Source organism: Berghia stephanieae, chromosome 2 (assembly GCF_034508935.2).
Source record: "Berghia stephanieae isolate SIO BIC M18660-M18661 chromosome 2, UCSD_Bste_1.3, whole genome shotgun sequence".
Classification (NCBI taxonomy): domain Eukaryota; kingdom Metazoa; phylum Mollusca; class Gastropoda; order Nudibranchia; family Aeolidiidae; genus Berghia; species Berghia stephanieae.
In genome coordinates this window covers 49,035,386-49,042,584 of record NC_088361.1, presented here as the reverse complement: position 1 = coordinate 49,042,584, position 7,199 = coordinate 49,035,386, and positions in this window count along the sequence as shown.

The window sequence follows — 7,199 nt, the reverse complement described above, 5'->3', positions numbered from 1 at the left end:
GGAAACTCTACAGGAAATTCCATTCCTATTAAGAAAGGGTCCGTCAAGGTTGTTGCCTCACCAGATCTGTTTAATCTATACCAAGAAACAATCATGAGGGGCATAAATAAATATGGAGGGAATAAAAGTGGGAGGTCACAACATAAATAATATAAGATACGCAGACGATACGGTACTCATTGCAACATCAGAAATCCAACTTCAAAAGATTGTTGACAAAGTGGTAGTAGATAGTGAAGCCAAGGGAATGGAAGTGAATATCACCAAAACGGAATGCATGGTAATACAGAAAAACCCCGAAAACAACAACACCTGCAATATAACGATTCACGGCGAGCAACTTACCAACGTAGAAAGTTTTAAATACCTAGGTTCAATAGTGACAACAGATGGAAGATGTAACCGAGACATACGAGCAAGAATAACTCAAGCCAAACAGGCCTTCATGGACCTGGGAAACATTTTGAAAAACAAACAGATGTCGTTCGGGATTAGATTCCGAGTCTTGAAGTGCTACGTGTGGCCAATCTTGTTATACGGATGCGAAAGCTGGACTACAAATGCAGAAACACAAAAGAACATTGAAGCTTTTGAAATGTGGTGCTTGAGAAGGATGCAGAGAATATCGTATACTGCACACAAAACGAACGAAGAAGTGCTAAAACAAACATACCAACAAAGGAAACTAATGCCCTTAATAGTGGATCGACAACTATCCTTTTTCGGACACATAGTAAGGAAAGATAAGAATGAATACCTGGCAAGTTGTGGAAAAATACCTGGTAAACGCGCCCGGGGGAGACAAAGAAAAACACTCATAGACCAACTGAAGGGCTTCACCAGCCTAACAATCCAAGAGCTGTTTGAAAAGGCAAGAGACAGGGAGGAATGGAGAGAGATAATTCATGCAGTATCCGAAGCCTGGACCAGGCATGGAACCTAGAAGAAGAAGAAGAATTACGCAAGATACAACCAAAGGTCGAAAAAAAATGCCGAAAAAGCGTCCCATATTTTCGCGTTTTTTTTCCTCTTTGCGGGTCATCCAAATAAATGTCACCTTTAAAACTGCATAACTTTTTTATTTATGAATGGATTTTCAAAATTCAAAAACATTTTTACTCAGTGGAGATAGGGCTTTGATTTTAGACAAAATTTTCCTCAAAAAGAGAAAAAAAAACATTTTTCATAGTCATTGCTACAAAAAGGTGTCATTTTTTTTAAAGTATGAAAGTGTGTGTCTCTGCGGTCTAATTGTATAACACTCGTCTTCGAATAGAATGTAATATCCCCTAAACGTGCTCAAAGCACTTTACAAGGGGTCCCTGACCAACAGCATGACTTAACATGTAGAACGGGTCATGACGCCTGTTATGTTAGGCGATATAGCAATTTTTTTTTTCGGACAGAGACAACGCTGTTAACGTTTAGTGGATTTATATTTGCGCTATATAAAAGCTCGAGTTTTAAGTATGGTGAGAGATTGTGCGAAAAGAGTCTTTTTATTTCCGATGACTCGCATAGCATCGATATAATGATGGGATTTATGATTTAATCAATAGAACATTTAACATGTAGGACGGAACATGACGCCTGTTGGGCGATATTACTTTTTTTTCCGACAGAGACAACGCTGTTAACGGCAAGGTACTCGTTTGACACCTGAGTACGGTGAGAGAATGTGAGTAAAGAGTCTTCTCCAATGACTCAACTATGCGCCGAGCGAGACTTGAACCAATGACCTTCCAACCCGAAAGCGAGTGTCATACCACTAGACCACATAGCCGCACAAGGTCCTTGTTGCGAGTCCCGCCCAGGGGCGGCGCATAGCGAGTCCTTGGAAAAGACTTTTTACTCACATACTCTCACCGTACTCAGATATAAACTGAGTACCTGGCTCTTAACAACTCGATCTCTGTCAGGAAAAAAAAAATGTTGTATCGCCTATTATAAATAAATAACAATAAAATAAGATTCCCTTTATTCATCACCAAGGGGAAATTTGTCTTTAGGGTTTATTCCAAGGGAAGACTGGAATAACTCAGGCGTCAGCCGCAGTGCAGCGCCGCTAAGTGTGCTAGGGGGATTTGACTTGCTCAATGCCACACAGCACAGTGGTGGGTGGTCGAACGGTACCTTTCGGGTAAGAAGCAAAGACGTACCAAAGCTGAGCCACGTTACGTCATATCTTAAACAGTGAATGACGTAATCAGTCGGATGGTGAAAAAAGGTTTGAAATGAGATATTGCCAAGTTATTTAGAAGGTCAATTTTTATCAAAACTGAGATCTTGTCATAAACGATTAAATCAACCCTTTTTCTACATCTTCGGGAAATATCAAAGCTTAATTTCACTTCTAAATTTTTTTTTACATTTAGTGGATATAGTGCCATATAAAAACTCACGTTAAAAAGTAAGGGGGCCCGGTTAGCTCAGTTGGTAGGTCTAGCAGAAAGTACTTTGCAATAGATTAGCGTCCTATCCAAAGGGTTGCAAGCAATTGCTATTGTCCATTTCACGCTCAAGACACCGGGATAAACTCCCGCTCAATAGGCCTCATGGCTCTGAAAGACTACTCCTACTACTACTACTACTACTACTACTACTACTACTACTACTACTACTACTGCTGCTGCTGCTGCTGCTGCTACTACCACTACAATTTCTACTACTTCTTCTTCTTCTACTACTACTGCTACTACTATTACCACTACTACTACTACTACTACTACTACTACTACTACTACTACTACTACTACTACTACTACTACTACTACAACAACTACTACTACTACTACTACTACTACTACTACTACTACTAATACTACTACTGCTGCTGCTGCTGCTGCTGCTGCTACTACCACTACAACTTCTACTTCTTCTACTACTACTACTACTACTACTACTACTACTACTACTACTACTACTACTACTACTACTACTACTAATACTAATACTATTACTACTACTACTACTACTACTACTACTACTACTACTACTACTACTACTACTACTACTACTACTACTACTACAACTACTTTCAAAAGTAACCAACTGTCAGAAAGTGGAATGATGTTTGGAGGAACGAGGTGAAACAAGTTGAGCTTAGAGTCAAGATGACATGAACAAGGAAATATGATACTTTGGAAGATTGAGAAACAAAGAAGCTCAGCGTTCTATAATAAAGGAATTTATTGTAATCAAGATGTTCTAAGCTAAAAACACAAGTAAATAAATGAATCAGTAAGTTAATAAATAAATAATTAAGTAAATATATATATATATATATACATATATATATATTATATATATATATAATATATATATATAATCAAATAAATAATGAGTAAATAAATAAATAAATAGATGAATAAATAAGTAAATATATAAATATATTTGTAAATTAATTAATTAATTAATAAGTAAATAAATAAATAAGTACAAAATTAATTAAATAATTAAATAAACAAACAAGTAAATATATTCATAAATGAGCAAGTAAGTGAATAGATAAGTAAGAAAATAATTATTGTCAGATTTTTAATAAGTGGTGCGTGTTTTTCTTCTTTTTCTCAGCTGCCCCCCCCCCCCCCCCCCCCAAGCATAGCTGCAAAAATGTGTATGAACCTCTGAATCAATTTGTCTTAATAAAAGAATATTTTTTCATGAAAATTATAATAATAGGAAAGGATTTCGTTTATTACAGCTATATTAAAATCGATAACAGGTGAGGATCGGAATTCATAGAAGATTTACATTATCAAAATTATGAATTTTCCCCAAATCCATTTTGAAGGAATTCGTTAAACTGCAGTGTTCGGTTAATTGAAGCCTAAACGATATACGTGCAGTATTTGAATATGAAGCAACGAATGGCAATTATTAACTATCAGACATCTACATTTTATAACTATCAATACACATTACTGGTGAATACAAAGGAAAATGAAGATAACGCGCTTCCAATATAATTTTGATTGCAAAAGTTTGAGAAATAGCTCAAATAGCTTGTTGTTTATGCCAAAGAGGACTACATAAATTTATATAGACTGGTCAAAAGTAAAAAGTCATTAATTATGAGACAGTGTCTCCACAAATATGTGTTCAACAATAACAACAACAACAACAACAACAACAACAACAACAACTACAACAACAACAACAACCAAGAAATATTGGACACATCAATCTGCACAGTCTGATGACGAGGATAATGAAAAGGAGAAATGGAATGAAAGGACTACAGAAAAATTCCGAGCATTACTCTATCCAATGAAATGTAATTTTCCTCTAGTTGAGGCACGCCTATTCTCAGTCTACTCTTTATCATTTATTGCCTCGTCGGTGAGAGTAAATTTGGTGTTCCTCCTCTCAATCTTTCCCTCTACTTAGGCCCAATGACCTCGATTGGATTGCGCTCACAGTATATGGGGGAAGTTGCGCAACCTCTTGTCAAAACTCCCTGATTAGACAGTGCTTTGAAAGCTGTTTCTGTTTCATTTCTTTTGTTTTTTTGTTTAATAAGGAGTATAGTTAGCATTTTGATAAATGGTCAGAATATGTAGTACTGTCTGATTGAAACCATGAAATCATGTCGGCTTTTATAATTGCCAAAGTTGGAGCCTTAAAGTGACCATGGGCCAACGAATGGTAGGGTTGTCCAATACAATACAGCTGGATGCTTCCATCTTAAAACACCTTTGCATTGACCCCAGAATAATTTTCCAGGTGATGCAGAGAAGAAAAAATGGCATGGCATCCTTTTAAATATCCAGTATCATCACCACCTGCAAGAATAACAATGATTCTCTGTCCAGAACCCATGGGCCTTTTTCTGCTTGAATAATCAGACGTCCAATATTTTTTCGGATGTATATTTACGCTCACCCATACATCTTTGGATGATATCCATATCAAAGTTATCTATGATCCTTTTCCTGCCACGTCGTTCTACACTGGTGATCTCTCTGTCGTAATTCGATAACGATCTTCTTATGGTTGATTGTGAAATTCCAAAATCATTGCCGTCCTCTTTAATGACTTATCGATAGATACAAGAAGACTTCTTTTCGAAGCTTTACGAGAGTGGAACCGATAGAGATTCCGTACCGTATCGTGCTGTTTAAGAGCCTAATATGTTTTTAAAACCTTTAAAGGCCATGTGAAACGTTCGTGGAAAGACGAAGATTTGTCAAAGTTATGTAAACAGTGTTTGGTCATTTGACAATATTGAGTATACAATCACTATTTCAAATGATTTAAAGCGAGAGATTTCATATCAGTCTTTTGTAATTGCGACATGCCATAAATAATAAATTCAAAATTTAATACAAACTACATAAGTGGTGTGTTTATAACACTTAAAGCGAATTATTATTATTTGGAAAGAAGTATGACGTGAACTCATAATCACTACGTCAGCACAAGATTTTTAGGAAATACGATGAATTCATTCATACTTTGTGGTGCTTAACTTGTTTTCACATTTTACAGTGTAAAATCTCTAATTTTATGTCAGCTGTTTTAAAGTAGTTTTTTATAGGTCTTAAAGAAGAAAACTTTTTTAATATGGCATCAATACGATCCAAAATCTAGATTCAGTTAAGACAAATTGATTCAGAGGTTGGCACAATTTTTTACAACTTTTGATAGAGGGACAGCTGAGAAAAAAAAACAGAAAAACGGTGACTATCTATACTGGCGTACTCCGGGAAAAAACCCATATTTTAAATTGTGGCCAGAATACTCATCCTTCAAATATCGATCGATTTAAATGACCCTCAGCTAGGCAAAAAACTCTCAAACCTGGGACTTCGCAAAGTCGAATACTGCCAAATGGGTGACTAGTTATCACACTATTTTCTCAATCATATTATAAACGTTTGAATTTACATATGGTTTTCTGTGTTAGTTCTATTGATCAAGAGGTAGAACAGTGGATATTTTACTTAGACACATACCAACGACAGTAAATCCTGTGTAGTTTGTTATGTTTACCAAACACCGCCAATGATTTTTTTTTAATTGAGCTTTTATATAGCGCAATATCCACTAGACATGCTCAAAGCGCTTTACAAGGGCTCCCTGGCCAATAGCAACACTTGACATGTAGGACGATACATGACGCCTGTTAGGCGGTATTACAGTTTGGGTTTTTTTCTGACAGAGACAAAGCTGTTAACTGTCAGGTACTCATTTTACACCTGAGTATGGTGAGAGAATGTGAGTAAAGAGCCTTTTCCAAGGACTCAACTATGCGCCGAGCGAGGCTCGAACACAGGACCTTCCGATCCGAAAGCGAGTGCCAAACCACAAGACGACATAGCCGCACACATAGCCGTTTATAGTATGACGACTGTTCGAGAGGCGAGGTTATCTAAGTGTCTATACGAGTTCTGTCAGTCACGGCATTCACTCATTATGATTTAATCGTATGAGTGTGTCCTGCCTATGGAATTTAAAAATGGAGCTTTTATATAGCGCAATATCCACTAAACGTGCTCAAAGCGCTGTTCAATGGGTCCCTGGCCAATAGCAATATTTAACATTTAACTCATTATACATTCGTATAAGCTTAAAATTCAATTTTCCACACCAGGTTCACCCCTGACTTACTACAGTTTTGAGGCGGCATGTCAGAAATTGAAAATAAACCTGAGCTATTATATAGCGCAATATGCACTAAACGTGCTCGAATCGATTTACAAAGGGTCCCTGACCAACAGCAACACGTATCATGTAGAACGAGACATGGCGCCTGTTGGGCGATATTATTACAATTATTTTTTTTTGTTCGACAGAAACAACACTGATAACGCAAATGTATTCATTGTACACCTGGGTACGCTGAGAGAATTTGAGTAAAGAGCCTTTTCCAAGGATTCAACAATGTGCAGAGTGAGGCTCTTTATAATGTTGTTTTCTTTTTGTTTTGTTTTGTTTGTTTTTTGTTTTGTTTTTTGTTTTTTTTTTTTTTTTTTTTTGTTCTTTGTTTTTTGTTTTTGTCTCTTTTTTGTTTTTATTTGTTTTTGTTTTTTGTTGCTTTTTTAAAGGTTGTGTGTGTGTGTGTGTGTGTGTGTGTATGTATGTATGTATGTGTGTGTGTGTGTGTTTTAGTTTTCTTTTTTTTTCTTTTTCTTTTGGTGGGGGGGGGGGGGGGGGGCAAGATGAAGGTAATTTAAGTCGTTCGATTTTTGAAAGAC